Here is a 13326-nt window from a genome sequence, read left to right on the forward strand (position 1 = left end):
AAAGAAAGGACAGAGTGGGATTCAAAGGGAGAGCACTTGCAGAGTCTTGTCCTTCTACCATCTGCTGGCCCCAACACCCCTCTCCCTCTTCCCTCTCTTCTCTCTCTCTTAAGCCACCAAGCAAACCCCACCCCATCCCTCACCCCCCACAGGGCCATTGCACTCACACTTAGATGTGTTGGAGGCTTCGTTCCTACTACAGGTGTTTATCAAAGTATTTTCCTGATAAAGATTCGTGGAATCAAGAGAAGGCGCTGAGTGTCACATGCGAAATCCTTCAGGATAAGATGGAAGAAATCCAGTCCCTAAAGTGTCTTTCATTTCATTTCCTAAAGCACCAGTACACACTCTTTCTGGTTCTAGGGTCAGTCTTGGAAATACAGGAGAAAGGACGCAAGGAGGACGTCAGCCTCACAAGCCAGCAGGGTGGTATATCGAACTGCCGCCACCGAGTGTGTCATTAAGGACTGGGACGGACTGGGCGGGCGCACCTGCACCCCGAGTGACGAATCGGATACAGCAGGACCCCACAGTATACCCAGAGCAGGTGGCTCTTTTCATCTTTAGGATTCTGAGTGTTTCAAAGTATTCGTCATGCACCAGATGTCACTAAAGGAGGCTTTTTTAGAAATAATCTGACTTAAAATAATGAGGCTTCGATTGTTGCTAAGAGCTCAGGGGGATAAAAACAAACACAAGCCAGGTGGATTCGCCCTGAAACTAACAAAGCACAAGCCGCAGGGCCTGTCGCTTGTACGGGGTTTTTTTTTTTTTTTTTCTTTTTCAGGGCGCTGTCCCTAATTTTGTGTTTGTAATTTTATATTTATTTCTTTTAAAGACGACTCCAAAATTATTAAGTTTCGGGTTCCCTGAATTCAACCGCCCCAGTCCATTGCCTGGACATAGACAGATGCACACACACGCTCTCACTAGACCAGCCCTTGCAAAATCAGGACACGTAAAAGCTTTGTGGCTGATATCCTTCTGCCCCTTCCCCTTTCAGAGCCCATGGCCTTGTGTCTTGGAATTCTCTGTGCTCCCGCTGAACACACACCACCTCCCCGCTGGGTGCACTCAGCTGCCTTTCCCATTACCTAATCTAGCGGTCTGCAAACTGGGGCCCCTCGGGTCAAATCCGGTCCACCTCCTGTTTTGCTAGAAAAAAAGTTTTAGCGGAATCCAGCATCACTCTTTCCGTTCCTGTGTTAGTTAAGGCTGCTTCGGAGCAGTTGCCACAGAGACCAAGCCGCCCCTGAGCCTACAATATTTACCTTTCTGGCTCTTACTGATCTCATCCCTGGTAACTTCGTAACAGATATTGATAACTATTCCATCAGCCAAAGATCTGCTTAAGAAATAAAGCAGTTCATGCCCTCTCCTCTTGCTCCCCATGAAACTTAAAATAAGATCCAGCTCCTCACGGGGCCCCCGCAAGGCTTTCTGTGGCCAACCTGTGAACCTGACTCCCTGATCTACGTGCCTTGCCCTCAGCCTTGCTCTCACCGTGACCTTCCTATTCTGGAGGCATCCCGTGGGTTCAGCCTCTGGGTCTTTGCACATGCGGCTTACTCTTTCTGGAAGCCCTTCCTTTCCTTTCTTGCAATTTGGACTGCAACCCAAACATCGTCTCCCCAGGGGGGCCTTCCATGACCCTTTATCAAATACTGTCCCCTACCTTTGGTCACGGTTGGTTACATGCCCTGGTTTCTTCCTTTTATAGCTCTTGTAATTATCTTGCTTGTTTACTTGTTTGCCATCAGTTTTCCCGGAAAATGTGAGCTTCCCAGGATCAGAGCCTCGTCTGCCTTACTCAGTGTTGGAAAGTGCCCGGAACAGTTCCTGGCAGAGAATAGGCTCCCGAGAAATATCTGTTGAACGAGTGAATGAACAGAATGGCTATGTCTTAATAGGGCGATTCTGAAAGCTGAAAAAAATCACCTTTAAGAGAAGAATTTCAGATTTTTACGCAGAGCTGTGTGGGCACATTGCAGAGAGACCAACCAGAGGGTCAATCTGATTCTCTTTCTAGAAGCCTTGGGATGCAGGTTTCAGATTTAATCTGTGACCAGGAAACCACCCAAAGCTAACATGGACTGAAGGCAAGCCATACCTTTCATACTCTCACTGAAGAATCCTCGCTCACACTGGGGTTCAGGCTGGGCCAGTGAACTTGTTTATCTCCATGAAGTATTACAATAAACAGCATCTGATACTGAGTCAGTAAGCAGAAGCCAGGCCTTCATGTTAAGACCTCCTTCTCAGTGTCAAAAAGCATCTCCAATTTGAGGCATGGCCCTGAGATTCACCAGTGATTTTTCTCAAAAATCTCTCCCTGGGGGGTACCTGGATGGCTCAGTCGGTTAAGTGTTGGCCTTGGGCTTCTGTCATGATTCCAGAGTCCCAGGATTGAGCCCCCCATGAGGCTCCCTGCTCAGCCGGGAGTCCTCTTCTCCCTCTGCCTCTGTCCCTCCCCCCGCTTTTGCACACGCGCGAACACGCACTCTCTCACAAATAAATAAATAAAATCTTTTAAAAAAAATCTTTCCCTGAAACTGTTTCCACCCACACCAGCCTCACTGCAGTCACCCAGGACAAGCTCTGAATATTGTCTATATGCATCACCTGCACGCTTTCTTATCCTCCTCTCTGCACTGGGGACGACCCCCAGCTCCCCACCCACTCCACCTGCCCATGGCCCCCCAGCCTCAAGGCCACACTTAAACTCCCCCTCCTCCATCCCAGAGAGCCCCAGAGTTAGCATGCACCTTATCTTCCCCGGCCCCCCACTGCGTAACAGACCACCCCAAAACTAGTCAGCTTTAAACATCTCATGACTTTGTGGATCAGGAATTTGGGCAGGATTCTGCCCCCCACGCCGGGAACTGAAGTCATTCAGTAGGTTCATCTGGTGAACGAGTATGTCTGGTTCATCACAGCTCACTCAACGTTTGGCACATCGGCGGGGATGGTGGGAGGCTGAGCTCAGTGGGGGCTGGCGTCCCGACACCTGCACATGGCCTCCAGCGCACAGGGCCTCCAGCGCGTCTTCTTTTGCAGCAACTCTGAGCTCCCGGAGACTGTTCCGGGAGACAAGAGGTGGAAGTTTCTTGGGCTGCCGTTTCTTCTCTGAAAATAAAAGCGTGGAGTTGAGGCAACGGTCTCTTGGATTGCCTCCAGGCCCGAGAGTCCCACACTTTAACTCTGTCACAGACAGTGCGCACTCGACAATTCATCTCTCCTTCTCTGGGACAGCAGGGGACATCTGGGAACATCAGACAAATGGCGGTAGACTATTTTGAGAGCTATTCATCTAAAGGGCTAGGAGTTATGAACCAAGCTGGTAGGACAAGACTGCGAGTGTATGCCTACTTCTCTATGGTGGCAAAAACAAACCCTAAAGAGCTTCTTTAATCGCTGAAACGGATTTCATCTCCCTCCTTGCCAGCTTCGCTCCAGGCCCTGCTGGATGGTGGGGACATAAGGTGGGGAAAGGGGCAGAATTTAACCTGACAATTAATAGTGTCCCCATATGAAAATGACTCTTTTGGACAAATATTCACTTAACTTGTATTTAAACTCTTTACATAGCTCTTTCTCCCTTCTTTGCCCTCTTTTCCAAGATGGCTTGAGTGAAGGTGAAGCGTGAGGGTATGTTTAATAATCGGCAGTGAAAGGCAGCGGGCCCAGTTACGTCCCTCTCGGCGCACCTGGGACCTTTGGCTGTACCCATCTCATCTCAGCATTGTCATCTGCTGAGGATGGTCCCATCTGGCCTTAAGGCAGGAAAAAATGTCCCCCAAGGCTGATGGCCGGCCTTTGTCAATGAATTTCATGCCCTTGGCAGTTGCCTGTCTCTGCCTTCCCCCCTCCCCCTGCCCCCCTGGGGCTGTTGCTGGTCTAGCCCTCCTCTTATTTCTCACCAGCAAGCATTAAGTTTCAGACCCTTTGCCCAACACACCAAGGATCAGCGGAATCCAGAGAGCTTCCTTCAGGCTCATCTCTCTAGCCAGTCCCCTCGTCTCCTTCTGCCCTATTTCTCCTAGAGACCTGAAGTGTTCACCAGGCCGTGCCTGGGGATGGGGCCACAACACTGCCGAAGTCCAGGAGGGGCCGTTCCCAAAGGATGCAATGGAACGGGTGTCCCCGAAGTTGCAAAACACAGAGGTTCTGCTGCGAGAAGCAGACCATCAATCTCAGTATTTGATTCACTCAAGTATCCCCCAAAAGGGGGCAACCCTAACCACACATTTGTGTTTACATCCCTACCTTCTTCTGCCCCCAATCCAAGCCCCGGCTCCAGACTTCTCTCTGACCATCCATGAAACCAATACTTTCCGTACATGAGATCCAGAGTCTTCTCTTCTCGAGGTTCTTAGAAGCGTCTGAGCCAGTCCTCCAGTCCTAGCTCCTGTTACATTAATAGGAGCTCAAAGACTTGAAAATCCATTTCTCCTCACCACAGCCTGGCTTTGAAGTCTATTATCTTGCTAGTGACTCAAAAATCCTATTTGCTACTCAGAGATGAGAAATAACCTTATTGTTATAGTTGGTCTCCACCCTTCCCCTGAAGCTCTTCAATCAATTGTTTCAGTGGTTGGAGAACCCCAGGGCAACAATCGTTCTAGGAGATGGAAATACAACACCAAAGATATTTTAAATGATTATCCCCTATATGCATATATGTTGCAAACACGGTCTTCACGTTTTATAAATAGTGGCCTTACAAGGCTCTCAGGGGTTAAGAAACAGGGTGAAAATTCTCTTCTTTGCTTATATAGGATTTCTTTTTTTTACTTTCTTCCTGGGTCCGTTTTCCCAACATTTGGGTTTTTTAACAGTCTTCTACAGAGAGGGTATATTCTCCTCCTAGACTGATTATTTCTATTATGAGCCTGCTGCATATTTGGGAGCACGCTTCACTGTGAATTTCTAGGAGAAGCAACCCAAATACCAAGCCTCGTGTGTTTGCCCCTTGCAGGAAAGTACAGTTCCCACGAAAAACAGTCCACATTCTGGTTGTAGCTGTGCAATTGAGCAAACTTTGATTTAGAGTAGGACTTCACCTTCGTGGGTTGCAGTTTCTTCGACTGTGAAGTGAGGGGCTTGGGCTCATACATTGGGCTACTCATTCTTTCAAACCCCACTCCTGGGTACCTTCTGGACATCTTCCCAAACTTCCAGCTCAGCACTCCTTGGCTCCCAGGCTTGGTGGCCTGAACTTCTTCTTAGACCCTGTAATTCCCTACAGGGATAACAAGAAAGGGTATTACTCAGAGAAATGACAGAGTTCATCTGAATGCACACTTGGGATAGAAGATGGAGCTGAGATTCGAATACAGGTCTTTCTAACTCTTACTTTTCTTCCCCAACTGCTGTTATACTAGCCCCTCTTCTCATCAGTGAAAGCATGACATACCAAATGAGGCCTTTATTTCCCAGCCTCGAATAATTTTGTCTGAATGAGTTGCTGTCAGTGGGCTTCTGAGATTCACCAGGGCAGCCCAGCCCAGGTCCCGAGACACTGTGTGTGTCTATACATCTTCCCCGTTAGCCTTCTTCACCGTCCTACCCGACCCCAAGAAGTAATAGTATGTCACTAATCCCTAAGAATGTCTTAATAATTAATATTAAGTTATTAGCACTAGGATAGGTATTCAGTTGCTATTAATAATCAGTACTTACTAGTCAAATTGTGGCTGGGCAGATGGATTGATGCATTGGGTAGAAACGCCTGTGTTTGTGGACCCTCTAAATCATTGGTTCTCACGTTGGGGGGGGATTTTCACCCCACTTCCCACCCTCAGGACATTTGGCACTAACTAGAGACACTTTGGCTGTCACATTTGGAGGGGGTGCTCCTGGCATCTAACAGGAAGAAGCCGGAGATGCTGCTGATGACCCACAACACACAGGACAGCCCCCCCCCCCGACACACCCGTTGTTAGTAGTGCTGAGGTTCTGCAGCCCTGCTCTCAGCAAAGCACAGAGGCTGTGCCCTCCTGTACCTACTTGTGAGCTCAGTCCTGAGACCCTTAGATGCATGAATCGCCTGCTATTCGCCCCCAGGGCAGAATGCTGTTAGCCCACTCCCACTTTTGTATTTGCTTCTTTTTTTTTTTTTTTCTTGACAGAGAGAGAGAGACCCAGGGAGAGAGGGAACACAAGCAGGGGGGGTGGGAGAGGGAGAAGCAGGCTTCCCGCGGAGCAGGGAGCCAGATGCGGGGCTCGATCCCAGGACCCTGGGATCATGACCTGAGCCGAAGGCAGAGGCTTAACGACTGAGCCACCCAGGCACCCCTTTGTATTTGCTTCTTGAACAAGGGGACAGACTGTGGGAACCTCGTTCTTAGAAGGGAAGTGGGTGGGGGGTGGGGAGACAGCCCAGCAAGCGTGGAGGCAGCCGGCCTCCAGCAAGAGAGTAAATGCTGGGGCCCAGGCAGGCTGACGCCAAGTACACCAGCTGAGCAAGCAAGACGGACAGAAGTGCTCGGTCAACAATGCAGGTTGTGGAGGGGTGAGGCTGGAGCCTTGAGGCGGGAGGGAGAACGCAGGCGCCAGTGTCCTGGGGGTGGGAAGGGGGTGTCTGAGAGACACAGGGAGGTCCCGCCTCAGCCCTGTACCTAAACTGCCACACCCAGCCTCTCCTGAAGCCCCACCGGGCCCCAGCTAAGCCTGTGACTCAAGGGAGCTGGTGTATTAAGCTAATGTGCTTTTCTCTGCTTGGCTGTACTCTTTCTCCTATGAATAAATAAATAAATAAATAAATAAATAAATAAATAAATAAAATAAAAAATAAAAAAAGTTTTATCCTTCATTCTTTGTTCCTGCAATCTCTCTTTCTTTGTGATTTTTTTTTTTCTGAGAAAACTTGAGGCTCACTGATATCTTTTTTTTATTATTTTTCAGTTTCCTAACTGGGGGCTCCTGGAGGAACAATATTATCTTTTTCGTAAACCAAGAGCCTGGCACCTAGCAGATGCTCAAAATATGTTTGTGGGAATAAAGGATTTCCTAAGGTGGAGGTAACAATGCAAAAGCATGTCGTATTTTCTGTGCTTAATGATCTTTCCTTTTAAAGTCACAGGGCCATGGTAATAAAAAGTCAGCTATCTTAATTAGGACAATTTACGGCTTTAACATATGTGTGACACAGGGAGTGACTTGGGTCCACAAATGCTTACTGAGCACGTGCCCGTCAGTGTTTTTAGGTGCTGTAAGGGATATACAGATAAATAGATCATAATTTCTGCATCAGGGAGTTAAGTTCAGTGGGGGAAAAAACCCCCACAATTTGCAAAGAGCTAGCTAGTCCAAACAAATTACGACAGATACTAAAATGGGAGTGTACAAGCAAAGACTGACAGGCTTCCAGAAGAGAGATACATTTAGAGAATTCTGACTTTACAAGGAAAACTTAGAGGTAAAGTGAGATCTGAACTGGGGACTGAAGACTGAGTAGATATTGACTGGTCTCCTCATAAACCACGGCAGCCAAGACCTGGCTGGGATCCACCTTCCACCTGTAGGCATGATGCCCTTGCCATGATTTCCTGTCTTTTTTTTTTTTAAAGATTTTATTTATTTGACAGAGAGAGCACAAGCAGAGGGAGAGAGAGGGAGAAGCAGGCTCCCTGCTGAGCAAGGAGCCCGATGTGGGACTCGATCCCAGGACCCTGGGATCATGACCCGGGCCGAAGGCAGCTGCTTAACCAACTGAGCCACCCAGGCGTCCCGATTTCCTGTCTTTTTAACGTAAATTTAAGGTATAGACAGGGGTGCCTGGGTGGCTCAGTGGGTTGAGCATCCGGCTCTTGATTTCGACTCAGGTCATGATCTCAGGGTCCTGAAATCAAGCCCCACATGGGGCTCTGTGCTCAGCGGGGAGTCTGTTGAAGATTCTCTCTCTCCTTTTCCCTTTGCCCTTTCCCCCTCACCCACTCTCTCTTTCTCTGAAATAAATAAATAAATCTTTTTTAAAAATGTAAGTCACAGAAAAATGCAAAATTCATAAATATACAGTTTGATGAACTATCACAAAATGGACACACTTGTGTCACCAGCACCCAGGTTACATGATAGAACCCTGTTTCCAGAAGATTCTTTGTGCCCCCTCCCCATACTACTGCTCCTGGCCCCCTAAACCTCAGCATTCTCGTGTTTCTAATGCAACAGAGTCATTGGGCCTGATTTCATAAACATACACTCTTGTAAAATGTTTTCAATTGTGAGTTACTTCTTTGGTCAAAATTATGTTTCATGGCAATCATCCATTCTTTCCCCACATAGCCAGAATTTATTCATTTTCATTGCCATATAGCATTCCATTATATGAATATGCCTTGACTTATTTACCTAATCTGGTGGATGATAAGGAGGTTGTTTCAAGGTTTGGCAACTTCAGAAATTGCCATTTTTGTATGTATCTTTGGTGAATACCCCAAGAAGTATGTGTATACTTCCCCATTGGGTATATGCCTTGGACTTAAACTTCTGAATGCAGCTTAATTCCATGAACCTTTTGTAAAGAAGATTGAATACGTGAATGTCCTCATCTCTTCTTAGTTGGGTGGTTGAGGGGCTGGGGGGCAGAATCCTTGCACCTGTTGTGGTAACTGAGGAGGGGGGGATATCCAGACCGAGCAGAGGGGTGCACAGGCCAGATGGACATGGCAGAACACCGAGGCTTGCCCACATGCTGAGCATAGTCAGAGGGATGCCCTCCTCACTGCACCTGACAGGATGTGGAAATGGGTCTGGAACCACAGTGACTCTGTCCCCTACCTTCAGCTCCCATCTAAACCACAGATTTAGCCAAGCCGAGCCCACACGCTGTGGCAAGTCTTTCTGTGTAACTTAAATCAGGTTTCATCCCTGATTTATTAGGATTTTCTCAATTTGCTAATACCATTATTCGACCCCCATCCATTTCATCAGCCACAGTAAAGCTCAGTGGCCTTGAATCAGTCACAAACAGTCCCAAAGGTTTATTTGGTCTTATATTTCTTAACACAATTTATAGCATTCAAATATTGAGTTAGATTTTGGGATGACATTCATCAAGCCTGCTGTAATATGCCCTCGGCTTCTTTCTCATCATCCCTGTCATCTATCTTGGCAGTAAAAGTGCCGCTGCTTTTACCTCTGTTCTATATGATCAGATAAAACCACTTCCTCTTTCGCGGGCTTGCATTTCCACAGCACTCCAGAACTCATCCACACGGACGGCTTAAACGTCATTACTTCTATAATGCTTTGTAATAAACTCGCCTCTGCAAATATATTTTCCCTCAGGATATACCCCAAATTTGTTTGTTTGTTTGTACCTGTCCAAAAGTTGGGGGGCACCTGGGTGGCTCAGTCAGTTAAGCATCTACCTTCGGCTCAGGTCATGGTCCCAGGGTCCTGGGATCGAGCCCCGCATCGGGCTCCCTGCTCAATAAGGAACCTGCTTCTCCCTCTCCCTCTGCCTGCCGCTCTGCCTACTTGTGCTCTCTATCTTTCCGTCAAATAAATAAATAAAGTCTTCAAAAGTTGGAATCATTTACACAGGCAAGGGATGTTCTCTTTTCCAAAGCAAAGATCGAGAGACTCCTGGACTTAAGGTTGCACGTGCTCCCAGGGACAAAGGGTGGAAATACTGTGACTTCTGGGAAAATCCCATTTATAGGGCTCCTTATCCAGCCTGGGTTACTCCCTGGCAGTGAAATCCCCAGGGCTCCAGCCTAAGAGGGAACGTTCCCAGGACAGAGGAGATATGGTGGTTCCATCCTGAGCCCTCACAGACTCCAACAGAAGCCAGAGTGGGTCATTCGGTCCAACCCTGCTTGTTCTGTCACATGGGAATCTGAGAGCTACAGAAACTGCAACAAATGGAGCTTACAATCCCCACAAGTTACCAGGGAAAGTTTCGGATGTGCCCTGTGGGTATTTTAGCATCAGTCATCCCCTGTGTCACAAAAACCCTCATTGTACATGATCCAAGGGCAATAGAGCATGGGCTCTGAGGACAACCTCGAATCTGCATTGAGAGATTCTACCACCTACTGATACTGGAGCAGAGTATTTTCTGCCCCTATGAAAAGGGAGTATAATACTGCCTCCCTAGAAAACCAGGGTACTCACATAGCACAGAAGGCATTGTAGAACTCAGGACACAGCAGCTAAGCAGTAATTTTGGAGAGCCAGGGATCAGTATGTGGACACCGGACACTTGGGGAAAAGGGCAGGGAAGCTGGGAGGTGGGGGCAGCCCCAGGAGGAACGGGGAAGCCAGTGAAAACCTCGAGCTCATCTGGCATATTCTATCAGGAAGACTGACAGTGTCAGCCAGTCCAACCACTATATCTCAGACCGTTCAGTTTCCTGGACTTCTCCAGGTCCTGTCCAGTGTCACCCACTAATTCTTGCTCCTCTCCCACAGAGATGAAGAGCTGAGGAAAATAGGAGAAAGAAGAAGAGATGCTGGCCAGAGCCTGCCCCCTCTTCCAGCGAGAAAACTAGATCCCACTTCAGTGTGCTCACCTCTCTCCCTGTCCTTTATTATAGGTCCTTACAATGCATGCCTATCTCATCGTTTGAGGGCGTCTCGAAAACACACATCCTACAGTTCTGTCACTTGGGACTCCTAGCACATTGCCCGGCATAAGGATGGGCGTCCAGTAAATTCTTTGTAAAGTCTGGAAGAGAGTTTTTTTTGGTGAAAGAGATTCAAAAAGGAAGAGACCTGGAGGGAGTTACAGCTTTCTGTACATTTGGGTAGAAGAGCGGGTATAACCACGTTTCCAAAGATCAAAGCTCAGCCTTCCTTCTGTGCTTCATAGGCCTCTGTTCTAAGGGACCACAAGGGCAGCCCAAGCGTTCTGTTTTCACTCAACCTCCCTGCTGAATCCTGCAATCTTGCATCGTTCAGTGGGTTCACAACCACCCACAGCCACGAGGGAAAACCATATCCTCTTCCTGGAAACTTTTATACGGCCTCTCTCCTGCTAGGCCAGTGCCCAAAGAAAGTCGAATTTCCAGTTTGGAAGTGAGCACACAGCCATGTGATTTCATACATTCTTGCTAGCAGAACTGGAAAAGTCTATCTCCAGAAATATATAGCTGCGCTGAGACCCACGATCTTGGTTTAGCAGCAGAGAATAGCAGGGACAAAAAAAAAATCCTATATTAAGGTTCAGCGATCCCAAACCCTGACGACTGTCACCATAGCCAGCCAAGTTAGTGCCATCATCTGCAACAGCTGGGTTTCCACAAATACCACCGGGCCTCTTACTCATCAGCGGCATTGTGTCTCCTAAGCCATGTTGGTTTTGCAAGACGGCTTGCTGCTTGGCACTGTTTCAGCATGTGAATATTTCCATTGAAGATTTTCCCATCTGGCAGTTGCCCAGGCGGTCATGCCCTGGTGTGCTTGGTGGTGTTCTTACAAGGGGATCCGGCCACTGAGAACGTGACACCTGCCTGTGGGCCATGCGGGAAATCGTCAGGCAAAGCAAAATGTCACAGAGCACGGCTGCAAAGAAATACATCAAATATGTTGCATGCTGTTGATGTAACCAGGTGACAGGAGCCCATCTGGCTATGATCTATTCCTTGGAAATGGAGTCAGAGATCCAAGAAGTGACAACTGTGCAGATGTAGGAATTTTTGTCCCCCATCAGTAAACCTGCAACATTGGGATTCTCTGTAGTGCTCCCCGCTTGGGATGCTCACCCAGCTCATGATAACGTCTTTTTCAGTGATCCCACGAACTCGGCCTTTCTAGGCTTGAAAAGCCAGCCAATTCGAATCACACGTTAGTCCCCAGGAGATGGGTGAGAGGCAAAGTCAGAGCTGCTGTGCCTTCCTACTGGTGACCTCTCCTGAGTAGCTTGATTAAAATTTTCGGGGGAAGGGAAGAAGGTAGAAGGTAGAACTAGGTTTTCCTTTTCTTTCGTGGTGAAAATCCATCTATCATTGCATCTCAACACAAATAGAATCATGATTTATGTCTCCCAATTTTCAAAAGTGATTTCCTGCACCTGTAACATTTCCGATATATATTAGGCAGTTACGCCCTCCTCCTCCACCAGGAAGCTGGAGGAGAAAGAGGAGTGAGGTGCCTTCCCGTGTGCTTTGGGTACAAAGGGAATGGTGCTGAAGCCAATCCTTTGCCTATAATAAGCGTTGGCTGCACTGAATACAAACAAAGAATAATCATATCCATGGAAAGGAGAGGGCAAGGACTCTGCGGGCATAAGACTCACCCCCCAAAATGCTCCAGCTCCACAAGGTGGGAATTAGGGGTCGGCTGAAGTTGCCTGCTCATCAGAGTGGACTGTTGTAAGAATGATTCCAGATCCTTTACCCGCCCTATTCAAATCCCTGTTAGTGAGAGTTGAGTAAGAATGCTCTGGTGAAGTGGCCAGTTTGACTTATTTACTAGCAGCGTCCCCCTGAGCAAATTACCTCTCTTCTGTAAGCCTCAGTTCCTTCATCTGTATAATGGGAATAATAATAGGATCTATCCAGTGTCGTGCTGGGGTCAGCTCTCACTGGCCTGAGAAAGCTGTTTCTGTGCTTCTCTTCCCAACTCCGAATTCAGTGACGTCATATTGATGGGTTGAAAAAAACCAGGTGGGAATATTTACACCATGGAAATTGGCAAATGCCACACACCAGAGCATTTTCTTTTTGGAGAGCTAGCTGTTAAACATTTTGGGGGAATTAATAAGGTAATTTGTGTTAAAGGGCTTCACGGGGTCTTGCACATTGAGGATTGTGAATGATTACCATATTTCATTCATGCTAAGACTTTTTGTTTATTTTCACATCCGTAAAATCAGGATGTGACTTATAATCAATAACATCTGGCAGTTATATTTGGCAGCATTTTTCCTTATTGGCTTACAAAATAATGGTTCGTGTGCCAATCAATGGAGTGTTAAGACTTGATGAAACACATTATTATTACTATTATTATTACCAGCATCATCATTTTTATATTAGGTCCTTTATAAGAGTGCATGTATATGATTCTCCAAATGTGAGGGAAAACACCAAAGTCCTACCAAACCTAGAGTAGCATCTGGCTGATTCTAGGGGAGCCTTGGAAGTAGACCAAACCCTCCCTGTCTTCATCCTTGCCTACAACTGGAAGCTCTCCTTCCTCTCCCTGCTGTTCTCTCTCCCCAAATCCTCCAGCTAAGCCCCGTGTCAGAATAATCCCATAGGACCCTTGACATGCATGAGTCACCTTGGTGAATGTGACCCCTCCCGGAGCATTTTGCACTGAAGGCTGATAGCTCACTAGGCACCAGGAGCTGGAGTCCCCATTGAAGGCACTCCA

Source organism: Halichoerus grypus, chromosome 14 (genome assembly GCF_964656455.1).
Source record: "Halichoerus grypus chromosome 14, mHalGry1.hap1.1, whole genome shotgun sequence".
Taxonomy (NCBI): domain Eukaryota; kingdom Metazoa; phylum Chordata; class Mammalia; order Carnivora; family Phocidae; genus Halichoerus; species Halichoerus grypus.